This window comes from Cannabis sativa, chromosome 4 (assembly GCF_029168945.1).
Source record: "Cannabis sativa cultivar Pink pepper isolate KNU-18-1 chromosome 4, ASM2916894v1, whole genome shotgun sequence".
NCBI lineage: Eukaryota > Viridiplantae > Streptophyta > Magnoliopsida > Rosales > Cannabaceae > Cannabis > Cannabis sativa.
Genome location: NC_083604.1, coordinates 56570165 through 56581152, shown reverse-complemented (window position 1 = coordinate 56581152; position 10988 = coordinate 56570165).

The following is a 10988-nucleotide window of genomic DNA, read 5'->3' as shown; positions in this document are numbered from 1 at the left end:
CCAAGTGTGGGGATATAGGTGCAGGGCGCGGGCTGCGAGCGGGCTACGAGCGGGATGCGAGCGAGGTGCGGGTTGCAAGTGGGGGGCGCGGGCGCATGCTACGAGTGGGGAGAAAGCACATCCAGTGAGTAGGGAACGTGGGCTGCGAGCAAGGAGCATGGGCTGCGAGTGGGAGCGCGAGCGAGGGGATGCGCATGTATCAAGGGGTAGCCCAATGTTACAAAAAGAAGATTTGAGGACAAAAGAGGCGGGGGCCATCCTTTGTCCTCTTATGCTTGTATTGGACATCTTAACTATTTCACCCACACATCCGCTTTTCGTAAGAGTACTTTGCTTCTTAGATTTTTGCGGTTGACAACAACCCTAATCTTTACTATTTCCTATTACACGTTTTTATCATAGCCCTTAATTCAATTTCATCTGATGGTTAAAAAAATTGTAAAAAATTTAGTGAAAATTTGTATCCACCAAACTTATCCATATATATGTATGGGTGCACTCTTAATGGATATTACCCATAAATGGGTAAAATTATAAAATTTTGAGTTTTTATGCTTAATTTTTCAATCTAATTAAAAAAATCTTTCATTTTTATATCATATGGGCTGAGATTGTTCCATCGGTAAAAAAAAATTAAAAAAAAATGTTTTTTAACAAGAAAAATAAGAAAAGAAAAAGCTGAGTTTGAGTTAAATATTTTTGTATGAACATATTTTTGATATAGTGTAAAAAGAGAGATTTTTTGATATTTTTTTTTAATTAAATAGTTAAATTAAGCATAGAAATTCAAATTTGTGATTTTATTATTCGTTATTAGATCAAAATTCGATGGTTTGATTTTCTTAAAATTAATATTTATAATTAAATTTGTGTAGTAACCATTCATGGATAATATCCATTAAAAAGTATTCTATATATATCCCATATATGTAGATTGTAGATATATTGTAATGTTTTAAGCTATATCTAACTTTTGTGCCGTAATTTTTTGTTTTATTTTTGTTTTTCACACTTACTCTTTTACTGTATAAATTGTATGTTTTTTTTGGTAGCATGTATATAAATTCTATGCTGACATATCATTACTTATACAAAATAATATATCCCTACTAATTGGTAGCCTCTAATTAATATATATATTAGTGCATGTTACTTTTGGTGTAGCAGCTATGTTGTAATTTTTATAAAATCATTACATTTTAATTATTTATTTATTTATTTTCAAAAACTAATTAATTAATGAATTTAGTTAAGTTTTGGTGTACCAAACGAAAATTAGTTATGTATATGTCTATCACTTTTTTTAAAATTTAAAAAAAAAATCACACATATATGAATACATAACTTAGGTGTAGTTTTCTTTTCTTCCTAGTATCAACTCATGCTTTTCACCAAATCTTGACAAGTTGTTGCGTTATATAATATTCTTTTAGCCAAGTATAGAGTATTGAGTAACAAAATGTGTATATGTCTTTTTTAAGATTTAGAATTTTTAATTAATGCATATTGGATTTTCAAAAAATTAATGCATATTGGAATAATAAAATATTATTTTTAAACTTAAATATTAAAATATTTAAACTATTTACTATTTTCACATGTGAATGTATTTTATTCTATTTTTAATTATATAATATTAACAAATTTATTAAATTATATTTTATTTAAAAAATATTCAAATATTTAAATACAAAACATAATTAATATATTAATTTAAAAAAAATTATGTTTCAAGTATTTTAAACATGTTTAAATTACATACAAACAGATAATACAAAGGTTTTTTTTTTTTTTTATATAAATCCAGATTTTTTTTTTATACAATGAATTAGGAAAATATGGATATTTAAGGATATAACTTAAAAGCTAAAAAAAAGAATAAAAAACTTATAAAATGAAAATAATAATATACTTTTTCCATATTTAGATTTTAATAATCTAAATTAACCCTAACAGCTAATAATTTTCTCTCTTCTTCTGCAATTGTTTTCTCACTTTTCCTCTAATTTCTTTTGGCGCAATTGTCATTCTCCTCAAAAAAATTTAGTGCGATTATCATTCTCCTCTAATTTTCTTTGGTGTTGTTGTACATTTTTCTCCCTCATCTTCATGTTCTTTCTACCTGATGTAGTAAATCAATAAATATTTATTTGATTTGATTATAAAATAAGGAAAGGTAATTTATTGATTGATTTCTTCAACTAATTGTAATTTTAAATTCTATTGTTATTTTTACTATTGACACTTATACATATATTTTGATTATATCCTTAACTTAATTAACATGTCATTTGAAAAAAATGACAAGGTTATTTTAATTTTAAGCTGTCATTTCGCTTTTTAAAGTAATTTGGTACCTTCACATGAGTATGTTGAGTTATGATTGCATTTTTTTTTAATGAAAACCCCTTATATTTTGAAAAAATAACCTGATCGTTTAATTTTAAGCTTTTATTTTACTTTTGAAAGTAATATGGTACATCACTTTTGAATATGGTTTAGTGTATTGAGTTGTGACAACATTTTTTATTGAAGAACCCGAATATTTTGAAAAGTCACCTGGTAATTTAATTTTAGGTTTTTCTTTTGCTTCTATAAAATTGACCTGATACTTTTACTTTGGATTTTGGTATAGTTTATTAAGTTTTAATTGCATTTTTGCACAAAGTGACATAGTTGTTAAATTTTAGATTTCGTTTTTGCTTCAAATTGTAACTTGGTACTTTTTACCTATAATTTTTGTATAGTTTGTTAATTTTGATTTTATTTTTGCATAAAGTAACATATTAGTTTTTAAGTCATCTTATACATGTATCATTAAATATGGTTGAGTGTGTTGAGTTGTGACTGTATTTTTTAAAAAACAAATTTTATCATTTTGAAAAAGTATCGTGGTAGTTGAATTTTAAGCTTTCATTTTTCTTCTAAAAGTAACCTGCTACATATAGTGTGCGTTATGCCATGAGGACTCAATATCCAGAGTTATTCAAGTTATATTTTGAGGAGAAAATTCTTTTAACAGGAGAATAATTGTAATAACCGCATGATTTAGATATGGATTAATGGGGTTATAAATAATAATTTTATTATTAATAATAATTATATGTAAATATTTATGTTAAATGCAAAATATGTTATTCTTGTAATTCTAGCTCCGTGGCGATGGAAAATGCAACGGAGGGTTATTTTAGTCACATGGGTAAACATGGAACCTTTTATTTTTCAAAGTTATAGTACATTGAGATAGGGAATTTGAGTTTAAGCGGGATAGTGGCTTTGGACCATTTTACCCCTAGGCCATATCATAAATTAGAAAATGAGGCAAGAGTAGTTTAGGCATTTTAAACCATGGGAATATGTGTTTCTTTTTCTTGAGTGGAAGCTGGCTTTGTATAATTAATTAAAGTATACAAAATAACATATTATTTTATAGAATATTCAAGTAGAAAATTGAAGAAATAAAGAGAAAACCCTAAATTCTTCTTCTTCCCTATTCGGCGAGTAAGAACCAGCAACCCAGGGGGAATTTCATCAGTTTTAGAGGTTATTTAGTGGAAATCTACGAGTTTACTCAAGGTAAAAACCCTAAGCTAACTCTATTTTAGTTTGGTTTTGTTGTTGGATGGTTTCTTCGAGTATAGGGTTGTGAATTGGGAACTTTGGTGCAGTTTAGTTAAGTTTTAGTTAGGATCGTTTTCTGTGGAGTTTAATTTATGTTTTAGGCTGGATTGAACTGTTATAATTGGCTTATTTTGAGGTTGAGCAAGTTTGAGTTCATAGAACTCAAACTTGATTCAATAATGGCATATTGCGATATTGTACGTTTTTCCTACTATTAAGGTTTAGAAATTGGTCTAGATTTTTTATGCAGGTGTTCTGGAAGGTATGATTGAATTTGTGGAAGTTTTTGGCAAAGTTTTGGATTTTTAGGGGATTCTTGGTGCCAACCGGTCGACCGGTTCTACAGGACTTGTAGAACCGGTAGACCGGTTCACAGGCAGGACCCCTAGAAAACTAAAGTGTTCCAGTCTGAGTTATTTCCAATGCCTAGTTTGTTGTTTCCCTGATATTTAGGGCAGTACCATGTTGTTTATCTTTAAGGTTACCCTTGGTTATAACTTTAGGTTTTCGAGAAAGTTTGTCCAAGTTATTTACCCGTTTATGTAAATGTGACATAGGATCTCCGTTCATCTCGAAAATTTTTCATTCATGTCGGCCGACACGCTTGAATTAGGAAATAAGGTAAGATTAGCATAATATATATATATGAGTGTGTGTGTATGTATGAGAGTGTATGCTAGCTATGTTATTACATACTACCAACACTAGTATAGCTATGAAATAGAGTGTATTAGTATAGTGTATAAAATATAAAGGTATGTCACGGTGTTACCAACACCAGTACGAGGTGATGTTGGGTTTTGTGCCCTAAATAAAACCCATTTCAATATAATCAGATTTACTTATTAATAAAGATCAGAAATAATATTTTATGTTGCATGGTTCACATGATTTATTTCATGATTATATATATAATGTATGAATTCTATTTAAGTCCAGAACATATGAATTTGTTAATGATTATAGTGTTGTCAGCACAGTGGAATATAATCTTAATTATATGTTCGAAAGTTTATTCCCTAATTTGTCAGTTCACTGGATTTAGACTGACATGATAATCAGCAATATGTATTCTTACACCTTGGAAGTTATGTCCTTTACAGGGCATTGGCAAAGTTTACCGCCATCGGATGTATGGAGTATACATCGGAAGGGACCGATATTGAACTTTGATTAGATATATTAAAATTTACCGTAATATCTATTCAATTCAATATCACTCGTTGATCCTAGATCAAATGATCTTAATCCTGATATGGTTAGGTTCGATCTCAAGAGTACTATGCATGTTCTTTTATTTTTTAGTTAAGCCTACTTTTGGGTCAGGGTGATACGTACATTTTGGGAACATGATAGTATAATTGAGCGGGAACGCCAACATAAATATGGAGTCTATAACTTCTATAGGAATTTAGAAGTGAAACGATGATATCCTTCGAGCTTGGCTAAACAAAGATAAATGGTGGAGATCTCATTTCACTACGCTGAAATATCATTTATACGGAGCTAAGTGTTTTAAGGATAAAATACATTGAAGGTGTAACGGTAATTTAGTGCCTATTCAATGTAGATCATCTATTAGAGGGTTATTGATCTAATTAGGATTATAACAATGGATAACTAATGACGTATCTATATCGTGGAACATATAGAGCGTTCTATATGACTGAGAGTGCAATTCCAAGTTCTAAGTGTGGATTCAATAAGGAATTAATAAGTTAGGGAATTTACTTGGTAAATTCGGTTCGAGTTATTGGAAGCTTGGAAATATAGGCCCATGGTCCCCATACTAGTTGAGACCATACTGCTTGTAAGACTCAGTTAATTGATTTTAATTAATCAATTATAATTCTAAAGTTAGACTTTGTCTACTTTATGAATTTTCACTAAACAAGGGCGAAATTGTAAAGAAAAGAGATTCTAGGTTTATTTATTAATTAAGAGACTTTACATATCTAAATTAATATATTAAATGACAGTATTATGTAATAATTATTTTTTAAGTTATTAAATAACTAGAATTGGCATTTAAATGGTTAAATTGGAAAATTGGCATTTTTGAGAAAATGGGAATGAAAAATAACAAAATGGGAAAGTTACAAAGTGAGGCCCAATTTCCTTATATGGCCGGCCACTGTGCAAAGGTTTACCATTTTATTTTTTCCATTATTTTAATGCCAAACAATTCTAACCAAAACCTAGATGGCATTCTATAAATAGAAAGTGTTGGCTTGAGGAAACTATGACTCACAACATTGTTTCTTCCAGAGAAAATCCTAGCCACCACTTTCCTCTCTCTTTTCTTCTCTTTGAATTTCGAAATACCTTGAGTGATAGAGTAGTGCCCACACACATCAAGTGGTATCTCAATCATAGTGTGTAAGACTGTAGGAGAATCCAAACAACAAGAAGGAAAGAGAGAAAGAGATCCAGATTCAGATCTTGATAATGCTCTGCTACAGAAAGGAATCAAGGGCTAGAGATCTGAATGGAAGGAGTCATTATATTCCGCTGCACCCAATGTAAGGTTTACTAAACTTTATATGTGTTTATTTCATTGTTTTAGAATTCATATTAGGATGTTAATGAAACATACTTGGTAGTAAATCTAGATCCTGGTAAAATAATTTCTAACAACTGGCACCAGAGCCATGGTAATGATTTACTTTCATGAAATATGAATTAAAACGATATTTTGTGTTGATTTGGATGGTTTCATGTTGGTTTATGTGCTTATGTGATGAATGTATGTGTTATACGAATTTTTTCCATGGAAAATATTTTTTGTATTTTTGAAAATATTTTATTTGGATTCCTTGTAAAAAATTAAGCAATTTTTGTTTTTAGGGAACTTGTGTAAAGCCCGCTTAGTTAATTTGGAAATTAGCTGATGTTTATGTTTAATCATGAAATTATTTATAGCTATTTAAATAATTTATTGTACTGTTATTTATGTTATTCAGTAGCTTGCATATTCTGCATTTCCGGTGTCCGGTATTTTGGAACTCGGCGTTTGGCTCAGTAGAAATCACAACTTAGTATGTTAGTAATTGGGGACGGGTTTTAGACATTGGGAATGTCGGGAATGGCCGGGAATTTAGAATGTCCCAAAAATACCCCTTTAGTGATTTTTTATGTGATTTTAGAATGGAGGGGCAAAATGGTCTTTTTGCCCCAATGACTTTTTGTCTTTTAGTGACTTGTTTATTTGAAAAATAAATGTTATTTGTTTATATTTTTGGCTGAAGTAAATGAGATAAGTGGCTTTAGTTTATTTTCCAATTTTTACAAATTATGCTAAGTGTAGAAAAGAAAGAAAATTTCAAAAGAAACTCTCTCAAGCCTCTCTCTTTTCGGCCATCTTTGAGCAGCAAGGAGGAGGAATTTTTCTTGGTGATTCAAGTCTTTCTTGTGTAGATTTTGTGATCCTTAGTTGCTTGTAAGTGGTTCTCAACCTTTCTTTGTGTTCTTGATGTTTTTAATGTGAAAATGGTAGGTTGCATGTTAGATTGTATGGCTGTTTGTTTCTGTGCTTAATTGTTGTTTGCAGTAGCTTAATTAGGTTTTAAATGGATGGATTATATAGGTTTTAATGCATGCTAGTGGTGCTGTTTAAAGCTTTGAATTTCCTATGCAAATATGTGATTTTTGAGTGAAATGGTTCATTTGTTTCTGTGAAATTGCTGGGTGTTCTTGTATGTTTTCAGAAGCTTATTCATGCTTGTTTGAGTAGAATTAAATAGGTTTGGATGCATGTTAGTGGATTTAACCAAGTTTGAGTTTTGGAACTCAAAGCTTGGTCTTTAATGGTGAATTTTGCCTCTGTGTTTTCTGGGTGGTTTTGATGCCTTGGATTTGTTCTAGGGATAGTTTAGAACAGGTCTGGAAAGTTTGGGACCAATTGGGGTTGAATTGGTCGAGTTATGAGAATTTTAGTTGGCTGCCTGCGAGGAACCGGAATTCCGGTTGTGCATCCGGAATTCCGGATGAGGGTTCAGTAATTCCCAGAACCGGAATTCCGGTTGGGCAACCGGTCTGCCGGTTGGGGAATTTTTCCGAACCCTAGTTTTCCTCGTTTTTATGTTTTTAGGGGTATTTCCATGCTTTTTATCGATAGGGAAACTTTTAGTTCCAAGTTTTAGTCCCCGGGAAGTGATTTAGCGTGTCACTTATAGCGTTGTGATTTTTATGGTTTAGGAGCCAGTAATCCGCCGCTCAGCTTCAGTTCCAGTCAGGTTGACCGGCACACCTGAAATCGGAATCCAGGTAAGATTAGTATAACAGTATGCATATGTAGATTACATGTTTAGCGTGCATGTAGGAAGCCTGCTAGATTACATTAGTTATGTATTTAGGCTTCGAACCATCCAACCCTGTCACGTCGGTACAGGCTGGAGTATGACCAGCAGCCGGAGTATGACCGGTTCGACCGATCAGGCTGACACTTGGTTGGTGGTTCAGTGCTATTGACCTATCCCGTCGGTACAGGCTGGAGTATGACCAGCAGCCGGAGTATGACCGGTTCGACCGATCAGGAGGATACTTATCAATAGTACCGTCCCCTGAACGTTCAAAACTCAGTACCATGTTGGACATGGCAGTAGTGGCTCAGTACCATGTTGGACATGGCAGTAGTGGGACTCAGTATCGTGTTGGACACGGCAGTCAGTTTTATGTATGATATTATTATGCTTTTCTTACTGAGTCTGTCGACTCACAGTTTATGTTCATGTGTAGGTAAAGGCAAGGCTATAGCTGATGGACCGTGAGCGAGCTTATGAGATTGTACATGTCGGGGCGGTTAGGCCTGGAGTGTACGATCCTCGGGACAGCAAGGCTGAGATTTTTGTAACTGTCGTTAGACGACTTTTATTTTGATGTAATAGTTAAACAGTTAAACTTTTTTGTAAATATTTTTTATAATCGGGATCCCGAGTCTTTTGTAATATGTTTTACAAGTTTAATCAAAAAGCAAAATTTTAATTAATCACGTTTTTCCATAAACCTCGTTGATTAGAAACGAGCTGCACAGTACGTTTAAAAATCACGTAATACGCCTAAGGTAGTTAGGGTGTTACAATTTGGTATCAGAGCCGCCAGGTTGTCTTCCGAAGATCGTCACGACATGTACAATCATCATCAGCAGTTAGCTCGATTCACGGTTCAGTAAGCCTTTATTGCTTTAGTAGTTTATTTTATTCAGTTATGAAAAAGAAAAGCCTGTTAGGAAGCATGTTAGTAGCCTGATAGTAGAATAGGCGCATGTTTCATTTCTAATTTCCAAATTAAGCGGCATTAGTAAGCTCGCCTTGAATACGACCTGATATGCCAACTCTTGGTTTCGCAGGCGGTTCTAACTAGATGGACGCCAGGCGGACTACCAGGAGTCAGGGCAACTCCGTAGGGTCGAATCAGGGACAGGGAGCTCTGTTTCCCCCACCTGCTAGGGGCCGAGGCAGAGGTCCCCGAGGCAGGGCTCGTGGCCGGGGTGATGAGAACCCGCCACAAGCTGCCCAGGCTCCCCCAGCCGATCAGGGAGCCCCGAACTAGGAGTTACGGTTTGCAGAGATGCAAGCCCGGATCGAAGAACAAGACCTCGAGATCCAGAGGTTGAGACAGCAGGGTGCTCCTGCAGTTCCAGTGCCCATAGTTCCAGTGGCACCTGCCCCTGCTGCCCAGGCCGAGATAGTGGTGGCGGCCCATAGATTGGAACCATTGTATGAGCGGTTCGGAAGCAAGCACCTCCGTATTCCCGGGAGGTCCGGACGTGATGAAAGCCGAGCGATGGGCCGCCGCGTGATTACCAGAATCCTGAATTTCATGGGTGTCACCGGTAACGACAGAGTGGTGTGCGCCACGTTTCAGTTCCAGGAGGACGCCCTGGTATGGTGGGACATGGTGTCTCAGATTCATGATGTCACCACCATGACCTGGGAAAGGTTTCAGGAACTCTTTAATGCAAAGTACTACAATGAGGCGGTCAGAAGCGCCAAGAGGAAAGAGTTCGTTCACCTGACCCAGCGGGAGAACATGAGCGTCACTGAGTATACTACTCAGTTTGATCGGTTGGCGAGGTTAGCCTCGGGAATTGTGCCGACCGACTTCAGCAAGAAGGAGAAGTACTTGGACGGGTTGAATCCCAAGATCAGGCATGACCTGATGATCACCGCCGATGACAGCACCACCTATGCTCAGATGGTGGAGAAGGCACTGCGAGCTGAGGGCGCAGTGGGGTGTATGTCAGAATCAGCCAGTACTCCGGTGAGTGGCGGAGCTCCTACCCCTCCTGCATCAGGCTATAGCAGGGGGAGTAGTGGTTCGGCCATTGATCAGAGGAAGAGGGCACCCACTGCATCCGGCGGCTCGAGTCAGAACAAGAGGTTCCGGGGGAACCAGAACAGAGGGAGTCGTCCTGGTGGTAATGAGACCCGATTCTCCTATCCCGAGTGCCCTAGCTGCAAGAGGCACCATCGGGGCGAGTGCAAAGGTCAGGGATGCTTTCATTGCGGCATGCCCGGACACTTCAAGAGGGAATGTCCCCAGCTCCGACCAAAGGCACCGAGAGCTCCAGCGATACCCACTCCAGCCAGGGTATTCGCTATCACGCAGGTTGATGCAGATGCCAGCCCATCAGTTGTCACAGGTCAGCTTTTTATTAACAACTCGCTTTATTCAGTGCTGTTTGATTCAGGGGCTACACATTCTTATGTGGCGGCCAGAGTCTCTAGTAAGTTGGGTAGACCCTTTGATAGATATGAATTAGGGTTTGGAACCCTGTTACCTGGCGGAGAATTGGTTATCTCCAATAGGTGGATTAGGTCTATGCCGATCAGGATAGATGGTAGAGAGTTAAGCGCTGATCTGATAGAGATGAGCTTAGTCGAATTTGATATTATTTTAGGAATGGATTTCCTATCTAAATATTCGGCGAGCATTGACTGTAAGAGGAAGATGGTGGTCTTCCAACCGGAAAGTGAAGAACCGTTTGTATTTGTGGGTTCGGTTCAGGGATCTCGGATCCCGGTGATCTCGGCTATGTCAGCGAGAGAATTATTGCACGGCGGGTGCTTAGGGTTTCTGGCCACTCGGCCAGACACCGTTCGGCCAGAGGACATCGGAGTGGTTCGGGAATTTTTGGACGTTTTTCCCGAAGAACTTCCAGGGTTACCACCTCAGCGGGAGATTGACTTCGTGATTGACTTGGCACCAGGGGTGGATCCGGTTTCCAAAGCCCCGTATAGGATGGCTCCAGCTGAACTTAAGGAACTAAAGATTCAGCTCCAAGGGTTGCTTGACATAGGGTTCATTCGGCCCAGTGTGTCACCCTGGGGAGCCCCGGTTTTGTTCGTCAAGAAGAAGGACGGATC